At 39.1% G+C, this 15,871-nt stretch overlaps 1 long non-coding RNA gene across 1 annotated transcript; it reads left to right on the top strand.

Annotated features, from left to right (window-relative positions):
- Positions 1–464: 464 nt before the first annotated feature.
- Positions 465–6,992, top strand: LOC132657178 (uncharacterized). The gene is made up of 3 exons (XR_009594957.1): positions 465–1,604; positions 2,302–2,378; positions 6,230–6,992. It is a non-coding gene; the product is annotated as an uncharacterized LOC132657178 (long non-coding RNA).
- The last annotated feature ends 8,879 nt before the right edge of the window (positions 6,993–15,871 follow it).

Below are 15,871 nucleotides of genomic sequence, written 5' to 3'. Positions count from 1 at the left end.
AATGGACTGGTCGGATCTCCTTGCAGTCCAAGGGACTCTCAAGAGTCTTCTCCAACACCACAGTTCAAAAGCATCAATTCTTTGGGGCACAGTTTTCTTCACAGTCCAACTCTCACATCCATATGTGACTACTGGAAAAATCATAGCCTTGACTAGACGGACCTTAGTCGGCAAAGTAATGTCTCTGCTTTTGAATATGCTCTCTAGGTTGGTCATAACTTTCCTTCCAAGGAGTAAGCGTCTTTTAATTTCATGGCTGCAGTCACCATATGCAGTGATTTTGGAGCCCCAAAAAATAAGGTCTGCCACTGTTTCCACTGTTTCCCATCTATTTCCCATGAAGTGATGGGACTGGATGCCATGATCTTTGTTTTCTGAATGTTGAGCTTTAAGCCAACTTTTTCACTCTCCTCTTTCACTTTCATCAAGAGGCTTTTTAGCTCCTCTTCACTTTCTGCCATCAGGGTGGTATCATCTGCATATCTGAGATTATTGATATTTCTCCTGGCAATCTTGATTCCAGCTTGTGCTTCTTCCAGCCCAGCATTTCTCATGATGTACTCTGCATATAAGTTAAATAAGCAGGGTGACAATATACAGCCTTGACGTACTCCTTTTCCTATTTGGAACCAGTCTGTTGTTCCATGTACAGTTCTAACTGTTGCTTCCTGACCTGCATATAGGTTTTTCATGAGGTAGGTCCGGTGGTCTGGTATTCCCATTTCTTTCGGAATTTTCCAAAGTTTCTTGTGATCCACACAGTCAAAGGTTTTGGCATAGTCAATAAATCAGAAATAGATGTTTTTTTGAAACTCTCTTGCTTTTTCAATGATCCAGCGGATGTTGGCAGCTTGATCTCTGGTTCCTCTGCCTTTTCTAAAACCAGCTTGAACATCTGGAAGTTCACGGTTCACGTATTGCTGAAGCCTGGCTTGGAGAATTTTATATAGTATTACTTTACTAGCATGTGAGATGAGTGCAATTGTGCGGTAGTTTGAGCATTCTTTGGCATTGCCTTTCTTTGGGGTTGGAATGAACACTGACCTTTTCCAGTCCTGTGGCCACTGCTGAGTTTTCCAAATTTGCTGGCATATTGAGTGCAGCACTTTCACAGCATCTTTCAGGATTTGAAATAGCTCAACTGGGATTCCATCACCTCCACTAGCTTTGTTCATAGTGATGCTTTCTAAGGCTCACTTTACTTCACATTCCAGGATGCCTGGCTCTAGGTGAGTACTTCTGTAGAGGAACAAAATTTGCTATCTCACAATGTCTCTTTGGCACAAGAATTATTTCAAAGTGAAAACAACAAAACCCAAAGCTCAGAAAGGAACTTTGACCTTTCCCTTAATTGCCTAAAAGAATATAAAGGACTTGTTCTAGGAAGGGAGATAGCCATAGCTAACTTTAGTATGAATTAGATGTGTAGACATAGAGGAAACCAGCAAGTCTATTTGTTAAGATTCTTTTCTGTCTTATGGTCTCTGATGGCCGTGCTTACCAAATATTTGCTTTTCCACCTCCATGGAAATTGCCTTCTTCTCCTTTGAAGTCCCAGACTACTACTCCCAACATCCTCTTTTGTCTTGAAGATGGTATTTAAGGTGAGTATTTTGGCAATTTCTATGAATTACTCAGTCTTCCTTGTCTCTTCATGTAGCTATATTATTAACTTTTGTTTGATGATCTCATTAATCTGTTTTATGTCCATTTAATTCTTAAACCACCCAGAAAAATCTAGATGAGTAGAGGAAAATTTCTTCCTCCCCAACACCTTCCACATTGACTTCATAGGTCAGAGTAAAGATAAAATGAGAAAAGATATGGGAAAATACTTGGAAAACATAGAAAACCATATATAACCTTTGATTGGTATAAGGTATAATGCTTGATTGATATCATATTGGTGACTGAAGCTTAGCCAAATGGCAAACATCTGACTATTTTAACTGTAGCATCATAATTTGTCATTTTGAAGGTGATGCTAAGGACATTAACATGAAAGACAAAGAAAGCATGCACCTGCCAATCTGAAGCAATGTTCAGTCAGTAATATTTTGAGGTCAGCCTTTTGACATTTCAAGAAACCAATACTGATCTCACAGTAATCCAAAAAAGATAAATAATTTATATTTACAAACAGTGTCTAAGAATATCATGACTGAGATTCTCTCCTATTTGAAAAAGTAATTCTACATGGTATATGTCAAAAGACCTTTTATTTGCAAACATTATATTTTTATGCAAATCATTTCTTCTCACATATGCCCCACTGATTTGACCTTATACATTTCCAAACAGGCATGGATCTGGCTAAGTCAAAAATGTCAACCATGTGTGGAAATAAAAAAAAACAAAGAGTGTCCCTCATCAACCAGGTATACAAGGGTTAAATCACAACCCCCTATAGTCACCCACAGACAGTGCACCCTGAGGGAAATTTAGGATGAAAACCAAGAGGAAACATTCTCTGTTTTCAATAAATGGACCCTAGAAAGTTAAGATGCATACCTCAGGAAGAATTTCAATGACTCCAGATTCTTGCAACGTCCCATTCATAGAACAGCACTAAAATTATTAACTTGAGATATCTGTTCCTTATTATTAGAAGTAATCTTTAGCAAAAATGTATGCTGACTACATGAATTTCCCAGTGCCCCCTAGCCCCAGATCACATACATACTGTCTTCTCCCCTACCTCCTAAGGGTAGTTTACTCAGGGCTACTGAGTGACTGTCTCCCAAGCTGTAGTCTTCAGTAAGACCTTGAATACTACTTAAATTCACAACTTTCCTGTCATATGTTTTCCTTTACTTTGACACTTGAGACTAACAACATCTGTATCAAGTGCTATGGTCCCCCATACATAGCCTTTCTGAGCACAGGGATAGGAAAAGAGATGAAGACAATGATTAGTGCGCAGAGAGGGGAGCGGAAGAAACTTTCATTTAATCCAAAGAATGCTTCCTCAGACTGGGCTAACATTTTTCTGTTTGACTATACTAGTGCAGATTTTAAAAGATTGTAGAGCTCTGCCATTGTTATCAATCTTATTCTGTCTTTGGAGTTGCTAAAGTTATTGGAAACCTTGCTAAACTGAAGCTATAGATGCAAGCCTGAACTCAGATAAAATCATCAGCCCCTCAACTCATAGCATTTTATACCTTTGTGTATTTTATTTCCCTTCTGTTCTCAGAAAGCCCACTATCTTCATGATGTTATAGTGAAAAGAAAAAAAAAAAAAAAAAGGAATGAGTTTGTTTTCTTTCCTTTTCCAGGGAACAAAGTAGATAAAGAGAACAGTGAGCAGGCCTGAACATTCTTAGCTTTTTTACTTTAACTGCTCCTGGCTCTGCATGTCTCTAAGTTTTCTTTTCTGCCCCCCCCCCCCAACTCTGAATGTTTGTAACTAAGTTTATTTCTCTGTCCCATAATTCTACAGGAGCTATGCTTCACACCAGTTTTCCTTTGACTCTATCCTAAATACATCCATATCTGGTATTTGGCCTTACAATACCCTTCCCCTTCTAGTTACATATCAGAAAGAAAGGCAGGCAGGACAGCCACTGTCAGACTCCATTACTAGGTTACTGACACCTATGACTATCTTTGGAACAATGCAAAAGAAATCAAGGTCCTAAGACCTTTGCTCCTCATCACTGACTCCTGAGTGCCTCGTTTTATATGCACCCCTAGATTCCTCATGGTGGAGGGCACGATTCTTGAGGCAGAAGCCTACTGTGTTCTCCTTTTGCAGGCTGAGAACTAAAGCCATCTTTGCATTTCCTCCAAACTCTGTCTCCATATTTTTCATTTGACTTTGGTGGGCAGAGAAGGCCAAGATTTTAGCCAGCAATAATGACACTGCAGATTCTTTCCAAAATCTAAAATTTCCTGTTAACATGGTAATGACTTTGTTACCTTTTAAAGGATAATTTATATTTTTAAAATATAGCCTTGAAAAGACAGTAAATAAAATCTTTAAAAGTGAATCTTCAGATAATACAACCCCCAGATGAAGGTATATATTTTTTAAAGAAACAATGTTTTTCCAAACTATACAACCATCAAATACAGATAAAAATAATGTCCATTCATATGGATAATTTAATTGCAACAGTATGGCAAAATTAGGATTCAGTATTGGTGTCCAGAGTGTTAAATACTGTTGAAATGTTTCTTGATGCCAAGTATCTAGATGACTAGATATTCAAATATAAAATATGCAGACATATTTAAATATAATATAAAAATGATGACATGCAGTGATAATTAATTTGTAACACCAATTTAAGTAGGCATGCAACATCATATTTCTTCATTTCTTAATAAATAAAATTAAATTTTCCTTTAAAGCAGTAAAGTCAATATGGCAACAAAGCAATAAACCTGAACCCAGGTTTTTTGCTCTGTTGCCTGTGCTTAGTCATGCTGACTCTGCACCTTTGTCTCTTCAATAAGTAAAATAATATTTCTCATAGCCTGAAATATACATAATAGCCCTTTCTCAAGGCTTTGCCTCCCAGACTTGAACTTTAAAGCCATAATACTTCTCATTCATATAGAGATTAAAAGTTAAATAACAAGAAAATAACATTTTTCTTGTTGAAGGTTTATAGGAACATCATGACCAGACTATGTAGACAGCCCTAAGAACAAAGCATTACAACCAAGAAGTGTGCAACAACCAGTCACATTCCGTCCCGTTTTAGTGCAAAAGAAGACTGAATTCTAATGGGGAAGATGGTTCTTTGGGATGCTGGTTCGCCAAGTCTTTGATTTGCTAGCTTTCCGAATAAAGTTGCTATTCCTTATCTCAACCTCTCTTGTCTCTATTTATTGGCCCATTGAGTGGCAAGAAGTATGAGCTTGGACTTGGAAACAATATCAGTATTATTACTCTCCTTATTGCTTTCCCCTTATGCAGAGCAGAACATTCAGAAAAGTCTCTTTTCTTGTTAGTCTGCTGATTAATATTGAGATATTGACATCCCTGTCTACTGAACTCTTGAACTTTGCTGATTTTTTTTTTCTGTGCCATATTTGGGCTTTTTTTCTGAAGATATGAATCCTGTCTCAGGGTAACAGGTACACTAGAAAGCCATCCTTTCCAAAATCTTACTATCATCTGTGTGTGATACAACAAAACAGGACATAAATGAATACCTTTTGTAGAAACCGCCAACACCTATAATCTTCCCTACCCTTTGAAGTTCTCAAAGATACTCCCCTTCTACCCATTTCTCTTGCCATCTCAAGAGCCCAGCAAAATTTCATCAGTGCAGGTGAACTTTTGTCTTTACAAAAGCACTTAAAACACAGAAACAAAAATGTTCTGCCAACATGCTTAGTCATAACCATGAAGGAAAAATAAGAAAATGAGACTACAAATTAAAACCTCATTACATTAACCTTTATCAACATATTAAGGGTTCTTTTGCCCTACATACAAAGTGGAAGTGTTATCAACTTTGGATAACTTATTTTCTCTTTCTATGCCTGCACCTCTAGCTTAGCCCCTGTGTTAGTGATTTGAAATAGATATAATCTTCTTAACTGGCGCTAGGACCCTTATATTCACATAAAAGGCCCTACCCAGAACTCCATGCTTTAGAGGATATGCATCACAAAGAACCAAATTAAATTATCACAAAATGCATACTCATGTCACTAGGATCTGATGCTCAAAGCTGACATAATGTGACCCTGACACTTAAGATCATGGCATTGACAAATCACACCATCCAGGCCAAGAAAAGTGCTTGCTTATCTCCTTTCCTATGCCCCTGAACAAAATGCAGAGAGGATTTGAATATTAGAAGGTCTTAGACAGGAGGGAAAACCCTGACAAATTTTTCCTCTTACAAGGCACACACCCTTCATTTTCTTCCTTTCATTTGTATTCCAATTCACAGTTTCAAAGACATCTGAGAATTAGCAGAAGCTTTACAATAGTTGTGAGGTAGCCTAGAAATGAAACCAAGCATGACCCTTGAAGCTCTCTGGGGTACAAAAATCTTTCTGTGTCCCCCATTTCTTGTTTGTAGGGAAAGAGCTTCAGTCTCCTAGACCTTCCCTGAGTTCTGAAGGGCAGATTCTAACAGTTAAGTAAAGAGGTGAGGGAATGCCAAAACAAGGAAAAGCAGTCAAGAAACAATAGTGCAAGGTCCTGTTACACCCCAGGGGCTGTGTGTAGTAATCTAATACATATCTCTGAATTCTTCTGCAGGACCTAGAGTCTCACTCAAGTGGAAGACAGTAACTTCAAGCTGAGCACAAGCATATGGACTCCAGGCTGGTGGGAAGCAGACAGATGATGAGATTCCTGGAACACCACCTTGTTATCTCACCACCAGCCAATCAGAAGAAAGTTATACTCTATCCATGGAATTCTCCAGGCAAGAATACTGGAATGGGCTGCCATGCCCTCATCCAGGGGATCTTCCCACCCCAGGGATTGAACCCAGGTCTCCTGCATTGTAGGCAGATTCTTTACCACTGAACTACCAGGGAAGCCCAAATCAACTCTAGATTACTTATAATACCGAATACAGTGTAAATGCTTTATAAAGAGCCACCAATGTGCAGCAAATTCAAGTTCTGCTTTGTGAAACTTTCTGAAAGGTTTTTGAAAAGTATTTTTGATCTGAGTTTGGTTGCAGCCACTGATGTAGAACTTGCACAGATTGAAGGACTGATATTTGTATATTTATGACATTTATATATATCATATAACATAAAGAAAGACTGACATTGATTCTTTACCTTGGCAATGATATTGGATATTGGAAACTAGAATTGTGAGTACCATTTTGGTAAAAGTATTTATCAAATACTTTGGAGAATACCAATAAGAATTAATAAAATATTCCTTAAAAGACTTAATTTATAATTATTTAAATGAATTTTAAAATATATATGTGTTAATTATAAATTTTATTTACATGTACATTCAATAGAAAAGTTTGGATATTTGAGAAGAGATTCACTTAAAGATACATGAATATCATTATATTCTTTACATTCACATTAATTTATATTTTTATATTATATTCAGTTTATGTACTTGAAAAAAGTTGAATTCTTTTATATCACCACTGTCAAAATAATATAAGTAACTAACAGTGTCTATAATAAAACCATGATCAGGCAAGTAAAAACAAAATGAGTGTATGTTAATCACTCAATCATGTCCGACTTTTTGCGACCTCACGGATTATAGCCTGCCAGGTTGCTCCGCGGAATTCTCCAGGCAAGAATACTGGAGTGGGTAGCCATTCCCTTCTCCAGGGAATCTTCCTGACCCAGGGGTGAAATCCACACCTGCTGAGCTGGCAGGCAGATTCTTTACCAACTGAGCCACCAGGGCAGTCCATCTACTATAAAACCATGATTAGTCAGAAACAAAACAAAACAAAACAAAACAACAACAACAAAAAAACCATGATTAGTAAAAAAAAAAAATCATGATTGGGGTGAGGGGGAAAGTAATTTATAAACCATGGGTGCCATTGTTTATTACTCATTTAACACTGTAATTCATTAACAAAATACCTAGAGCAGCACAATAAAAATTAAATTCAATTAGAATTTGTATCTTGCTTATTTTTCACCTTATAAAAGCATAGCTTTACATATGTTTTTCGTTTTTTGTTATGAAAGTATACTGTTCAATAGGCAGATAGAACACGTTTTATTTAACATTTTAGTGGGTTGCTATACAGCTTTAAAACATTTTGTTAGGTAAAAGACAACCAGGACACACACACAAAAAAACGTCTAACAAGGTTTTTAATGACGAAGCGCTACCGGGCAGGATTTCCTGGACCCAAACGAGGCAGGTCGAGGAAGTCCGCGCCTGGGCCGTGTTACAAGCAGCTTATACAAGTTTGTTGCGAGGGATGGTCAGGTTAATGGATGGGGGTTTGGATAGGTCTGCGGCCGAGGTGTCGCGGGCTGATAGGTCCTTCTACGTGGCTGGGGTGGGGTGGCTTTAGCTGGCGAACTGTGCTGTTACTGGTCCCCGGGATCTGGGAGGCTCCCTCCTTAGGGACTTTCCCTGCCGGCGGGGGAGGGAAGGGAGGGCCCATCATGGCCCCCGGGGTCCAATCTTACACATTTAAACATCTTTTATGTGGGCCTCTATTTGTTTTTAGGCCCTGCTCCTGTCAAATATTAGAAGCAGGCCAGTGAACTAGAAGTGTCAAAGAATGTGAACAGATCCATTTTCCCTGATGCTGACCTTTAAAAATAGCCAGCAAACCAAATCATGATTGATTTTCTGGCCTCAAAAGGTACTTCTAGATGTAATAAAGTAAATTCCTAGGGCTTCTCTTGCTTTATTTCCTATCTGTTTCATCAAAGTTCCACATCTATTCTGTTGTTAACTCTTGATTCTCTAACCACATCATAATTTCTCACTTCTGGTTCATAAATGGACTTTGGGCACTCTCCATCATGTGTAGTCTTTAGCTTTTTGTATGTAGATATGACAGTGACTGAAAATGAAATTCGCTTAGTTGTGTCCAACTCTTTGGGACACCATGGACAGTCCATGGACACCTTGGATAGTCCATGTACAGTTCATCGAATTTTCCAGGCCAGAATACTGGAGTGGGTAACCTTTCCCTTCTCCAGGGGATCTTCCCAGCCAAGAGATCGAACCCAGGTCTGCTGCACTGTAGTTAAGCTTAGTTCAGTTCAGTAACTCAGCCGTGTCCGACTCTTTGTGACCCCACGGACTGCAGCACACCAGCCAACCTGTCCATCAACAACTCCCAGAGTTTACTCAAATTCATGTCCATTGAGTTGGTGATGCCATCTAACGATCTCATCCTCTGTTTTCCCCTTTTTCTCCTGCCTTCAATCCTTCCCAGCATCAGGGTCTTTTCTAATGAGTCAGTTCTTCACATCAGGTGGCCAAAGTATTGGAGTTTCAGCTTCAGCATCAGTCCTTCCAATGAATAGTCAAGACTGATTTTCTTTAGGAAGGACTGGTTGGATCTCCTTTCAGTCCAAGGGACTCTCAAGAGTCTTCTCCAACACCACAGTTCAAAAGCATCTGTTCTTTGGTGCTCAGCTTTCTTTATAGTCCAACTCTCACATCCATACATGACTACTGGAAAAACCATAGCTTTGACTAGATGGACCTTTGTTGGCAAAGTAATGTCTCTGCTTTTTAATATGCTGTCTAGATTGGTCATAACTTTTCTTCCAAGATGCAAGAGTCTTTTAATTTCATGGCTGCAATCACCATCTGCAGTGATTTTGGAACCCCAAAGAGTAAAGTCACTATACTGCTTCTACTGTTTCCCGATCTTTGTCATGAAGTGATGGGACCGGATGCCATGATCTTAGTTTTCTGTGTTTAGTTTTAAGCCTACTTTTTCACTTTCCTCTTTCACTTTCATCAGGAGAGTCTTTAGTTCTTCTTTGCTTTCTGCCATTAGTGTGGTGTCATCTGCATATGTGGGCTTATTGATATTTCTCCCAGCAACCTTGATTCCAGCTTATGCTTCTTCCAGTCCAGCGTTTCTCATGATGTACTCTGCATATAAGTCAAATGAACAGGGTGACAATATACAGCCTTGACGTACTCCTTTTCCTATTTGGAACCAGTCTGTTGTTTCACATCCAGTTCTAACTGTTGCTTCCTGACCTGCATACAGATTTCTCAAGAGGCAGGTCAGGAGGTCTGTATTCCCATCTCTTGAAGACTTTTTCACAGTTTGTTGTGATCCACACAGTCGAAGGCTTTGGCATAGTCAACAAAGCAGAAATAGATGGTTTTTTTGGAACTCTCTTGCTTTTTCAAAGATCCAGCAGATGTTGGCAATTTGAGCTCTGGTTCCTCTGCCTTTTCTAAATCCAGCTTGAAGTTTACCATATTGCAGGTTAATTCTTTACCATCTGAGCCACAAGGGAAGACCATAGAGATCTGAATATTGTTTTATTCTTCTATTTAAAACAATTGCCTGACGTAAGCTTTGATTGCAAAGCCCTCTACTCACAAGGGGCATCCAATTGACTTCCAGTTGCCTCTCTTGAATAAGCACAGTGCCAGTCACAGGGCTAGACAAGGAGCCAGGCCATGTTCCCCTTCCCTATCAGTTCTTTGTTTTAGAGAGTTTGGTTGATTTCAATAACTTATCATAGGGCTGCTCACTTTGTTTTATCATGTTTTAAAGTCTCCCTCTTACATTTAAAATTCATCTATGAATTGTACTCATTTCACATGCTAGCAAGATGATGCTCAAAATCCCTTAAGCAAGGTTTCAGCATTATGTGAACCAAAAACTTCCAGATGTACAAGTTGGATTTAGAAAAGATAGAGGAACCAGAGACAAAATTGGCAACATTTGTTGAATCATGGAGAAAGCAAAGGAACTCCAGAAAAACATCTACTTCTGTTTCACTGACTATCCTGAAGCCTTTGACTATATGGATCACAACACAGTGTAGAAAATTCTTAAGTAAATGGGAGTACCAGACCACCTTACCTGTCTCCTGAGAAACCTGTATGCGAGTCAGAAAGCAACAGCTAGAACTGGACATGGAACATGGACTGGTCCAAAATTGGGAAAGGAGTACATCAAGGCTGTATATTGTCACCCTGTTTACTTAACTTATATGCAGAGTTAGTTCAGTTAGTTAGTTCAGTCACTCAGTCGTGTCCAACTCTTTGCAACCCCATGAATCGCAGCACGCCAGGCCTCCCTGTCCATCACTGTCTCCCGGACTTCACTCAGACTCACGTCCATCGAGTCAGTGATGCCATCCAGCCATCTCATCCTCTGTCGTCCCCTTCTCCTCCTGCCCCCAATCCCTCCCAGCATCAGAGTCTTTTCCAATGAGTCAACTCTTCACATCAGGTGGCCAAAGTACTGGAGCTTCAGCTTTAGCATCATTCCTTCCAAAGAAATCCCAGGGTTGATCTCCTTCAGAATGGACTGGTTGGATCTCCTTGCAGTCCAAGGGACTCTCAAGAGTCTTCTCCAACATCACAGTTCAAAAGCATCAATTCTTCGGTGCTCATCCTTCTTCACAGTCCAACTCTCACATCCATACATGACCACAGGAAAAACCATAGCCTTGACTAGACGGACCTTAGTCGGCAAAGTGATGTCTCTGCTTTTGAATATGCTATCTAGGTTGGTCATAACTTTTCTTCCAAGGAGTAAGCGTCTTTTAATTTCATGGCTGCAGTCACCATCTGCAGTGATTTTGGAGCCCCCCAAAATAAAGTCTGCCACTGTTTCCACTGTTTCCCCATCTATTTTCCATGAAGTGATGGGACCAGATGCCATGATCTTCGTTTTCTGAATGTTGAGCTTTAAGCCAACTTTTTCTCTCTCCTCTTTCTCTTTCATCAAGAGGAGTTTTAGCTCCTCTTCACTTTCTGCCATAAGGGTGGTGTCATTTGCATATGTGAGGTTATTGATATGTCTCCTGGCTATCTTGATTCCAGCTTGTGTTTCTTCCAGTCCAGTGTTTCTCAGGATGTACTCTGCATATAAGGTAAATAAGCAGGGTGACAATATACAGCCTTGACGTACTCCTTTTCCTATTTGGAACCAGTCTGTTGTTCCATGTCCAGTTCTAACTGTGGCTTCCTGACCTGCATACAGATTTCTCAAGAGGCAGGTCAGGTGGTCTGTATTCCCATCTCTTGAAGAATTTTCCACAGTTTATTGTGATCCACACAGTCAAAGGCTTTGGCATAGTCAATAAAGCAGAAATAGATGTTTTTCTGGAACTCTCTTGCTTTTTTGATGATCCAGCGGATGTTGGCAATTTGATCTCTGGTTCCTCTGCCTTTTCTAAAACCAGCTTAAACATCAGGGAATTCACAGTTCACGTATTGCTGACACCTGGCTTGGAGAATTTTGAGCATTACTTTACTAGCATGTGAGATGAGTGCAATTGTGTGGTAGTTTGAGCATTCTTTTGCATTGCCTTTCTTTGGGATTGGAATGAAAACTGACCTTTTCCAGTCCTGTGGCCACTGCTGAGTTTTCCAAACTTGCTGGCATATTGAGAAATGCTGGGCTGGATGAATCACAAGCTGAAATCAAGATTGCTGGGAGAAATATCAACAACCTCTGATATGCAGATGATACCACTCTAATGCAGAAAGTGAAGGGAATTAACGAGCCTCTTAGTGAGGATAGAACAGGAGAGTGAAAAAGCTGGCATGGACTCACATTCAAAAACTAAGATCATGGCATCTGGTTCCATCACTTCATGGCAAATAGAATGGGAAAAAGTAGAAGCAGTGACAGATTTTTTTCTTGGTCTCCAAAATCACTGCACAGGTTGACTGCAGCCATGAAATTAAAAGACACTTGCTCCTTGGAAGGAAAGTGATGACAAACCTAGAAAGTGTATTAAAAAGCAGAGGCATCACTTGGCTAACAAAGGTCCATATAGTCAAAACTATGGCTTTTCCAGTAGTCATGTACGGATGTGAGATTTGGACCATAAGGAAGGTTGAGCACTGGAAAAATGATGCTTTCATCTTGTGTTGCTAGAGAAGACTCTTGAGAGCCTCTTGGACTGCAAGGAGATTAAACCAGTCAATCCTAAAGGAAATCAACCCTGAATATTCTTTGAAAGGACTGAAGCTGAAGCTGAAACTCCAACACTTTGGCCACTTGATGCAAATAGCTGACTTTTTGGAAGACTCTGATGTTGGGAAAGATAGAAGGCAAAGTGATAAGGGGGCAATATAGGATGAGATGATTAGAAAGCATCACCAACTCAATGGACATGAGTTTGAACAAACTCCAGGAGATAGTGGAGGACAGAGGAGCCTGGCATGCTACAGTCCATGGGGTCACAAAGAGTCAGACATGACTTAGTGACTGAACAACAACAACAATAACAGCCCCATAAATCCTAGGCCTGCAACTTCAACCTCAATAAAAGCAGAACCCCAAGCCTGTGCTTTCTTTCTTTCTACCTATAACCTTACTGTGTGCCCTCAGGTGTGCCTTGTAATTTCCAGGACTAGTAATCAATTTTTTTCTTCAAAATTTCCTGATAGTTATTACTGAGGGCATCTTGAAATCCTAATAAAAATCACAAGGGCCAGGTCAGCCACAACATTGGTTATTGATTGGCTGAGACCAGCACAAAACACTTTGATCTCAGATTGTTTGAGTCATCAGTTTAGTTGCTAACTTACCTGATGGCTTCCTTAATGAGGGTCAGCTCTGGTCACTTGAGAGCCTGTTCTTAGAGACTCAGCTGATAACTTGGAATAAAAAACAATCCATCATCACCTTGGAAACAAAGGAAATAACTATCATAAAATGGAAGAAATCATTTTTCTTCCTGTATAAGAATCCCATATATGAAAGTACTACCAAAATTTCTGCACGTCATCTGCACTTACAAATTGTAGGCCTCCCTGTGAAACCTCATTTCTTTACTCAAATTAAAGGACGTCCCTATCTCTGAAATTGACATGCTAAATATTATCTGTCACATATATTTTGGTACCCTGTCTTATTAAATTTTAATGTTTGATTGCTCAGTGAAATAACATTGAGTGAATCAATGCGAATAAGTATCAACCTCTAAAATTCCATGACTTGCATATATTATCTGTCACTGCAGCATTAAAGTATAATAGATAATTCAATTACCAACATACACATGAAAAAAATAAGATAGAAACTAAATGTCACATTTATTTTTGTGAGCACTTGTCCTTTTGGCTGTTCAGAATACAATCCTTTGTCTGTTGGTACCCAGATTCCTTTGGCGTGCAGTCTTGGTCAGAGGTAGTGTCATTCTGGTGCTGAAGAAATTCCTGGCTACACACTCCCTAAAGTATGTAGAAGCTACACACTTCTAACATTATGCAACCAAGAGTGACGCAAGCCCATCTAACAAAATGATATTCAATGGAGTTTTGATCTTGAGCTAGAGATGCGAGAAATAAGGAATAATTTGAGGACAGATCTGATCTTCAGTAAATGTGCACCAGTAAGGACCCTAAAGGGTTTTTAGCTAAAGACCAACTTGATGATTTTGTACCTTTTCTGTACAGATGTGTATTTTGAAATCCACCCATCCTTGGTTAAAGAGAATCCTTTACAAGAATGCATGCTGTCAGACTGCCCCAAATATGTAGTGTGCTTTCCCTGTCTCTTTGTCTCTAAAGGTCTCCTGGATCTATTTCCTAAGCTTTGTCATATATATCTTATCATCTAGATTTTCACTTATCCTGTGGGCATTCAATTCCATTCTGCCTGAGGCAGGTTTGGTTTTCTTTGCTTGCAACAAGAACCTTTGATGGATATACTACAATACAATGTCTCTTGATAAAGCATATTTTTTAGAAAATTTTATATTAAACAAATTAAGTTAATTTACACTCAAGAATAACCTAAAACAACCACAAAACTTACATTAAAAAATGATCCCCCAAATAAGTCTAATAAATAATAATGGAAGGCACATGTTTGGAGCATTTCATAATGCTTTTCATAACTCTTGATTTCTTTGATAATGATAACAAGCAAGTGAGGCCAGCAGGTCTGTGTGAAAATGTACACACAGACACAAAGGGATTGGGAACCAGAGAGTCTAAAAAGCTTGTTTTGCTGCAGGGTAGTCAGACAAAGGCCTGGGGCTAGAAACGAGCCTCCAGACTATTGATTGAGAACTTTTGAAAAGGAAATCTATAGATTCAATTTTCGACATGCAGCCTATAAAAGCACAGGCAACATTATCACCTACTCTCTTCATTAAAGTGGAAATAAGGTAAGCAGGCTTCCTATGTACTGGAATCATATTCTAATTGCTTAGGGTTTACAGTGCCCTGAACTGACAAGCAGACACCCTGCAATAAAGTTCCCATTAACTCACTAGATTCACGGCATCATTTGTTAAAGAATTTCAAACATCAAACTTCCTTTTTTTTTTTTTTTCCTATATAACAGGAAACTTCAGTTCAAATGAAACTTCAGGCACAAATTCAGTATCTAAGCAGAAAAGCCGTAATGCTTTGATAGAAGCAAAGCTGACTGACTGATCAGCTGACCCCTGATCCCGACACTTAAGCCTCTCTATAACTCAGAACTCTGAGAAAAGAGTCTAAACACTCAAGCCCTGTGCCTTGTTTCAGAAATGAAAATATCTAAGTACAGGTAAATTAGGTGTTAATTTGTTTGTTTTCCAAGTCCAACTCTATATATGATTTTCGTGGAAGACCTAGAGTCTTTACTCCAAACAAGTGAGGGGTTTTTTGGTTGTTTTTTTTTTTTTTTTTGCTTGTTTGTTTTTCAATTCAGGGGGGAACGTGTGTATTTCCACCTTATTCTCCAAAACCCTACCTTAAAGGAAGATCCTGCTGAGTGTCTGTGTAGATGAGCCTGAAAAGTCACTGCAATTACACATTATATTGTCCTCAGCTGGTAAGTATGCTTCTCGAGGATAGAACCTCTGCTCTCAAACTTATTTCTATTCTTCATGACTAGACAAGCCACATAACTTATCTTCCACTTTCACTTTTGAGAGTAAAAGTGAGGCCATTTATCGTTATAACTGAGGAGCTGGCCAGGCAAAGTATGGTGATGATCACCCTGCCCATGGTACCAAGCGTGTTCTACAAAAAAGGACTCTATGAAAAAGATATTTGGCACTCAAGAGTCTCCAACTTGTCCTTAATTATTCAAAATGTGAAAATAAATTCCACAGCACTCAGATTTCTAAAGAGTCTCTGACTTTTGAGAAGAGACTCAGTCACATTCTTAGTAACATCAGTAGCTCCCGTTTGTCTGCTTGGTAAAGCTCACATCTGAACACACATCCTGCTGTTTTCATTACTGTTGTTATTGTTGTTTAGTCACTAAGTTGTATC

Source organism: Ovis aries, chromosome 9 (genome assembly GCF_016772045.2).
Source record: "Ovis aries strain OAR_USU_Benz2616 breed Rambouillet chromosome 9, ARS-UI_Ramb_v3.0, whole genome shotgun sequence".
Lineage (NCBI taxonomy): Eukaryota > Metazoa > Chordata > Mammalia > Artiodactyla > Bovidae > Ovis > Ovis aries.
Note: the sequence above shows the minus strand (reverse complement) of the source record. Positions and strands in the feature narration are given on the sequence as shown.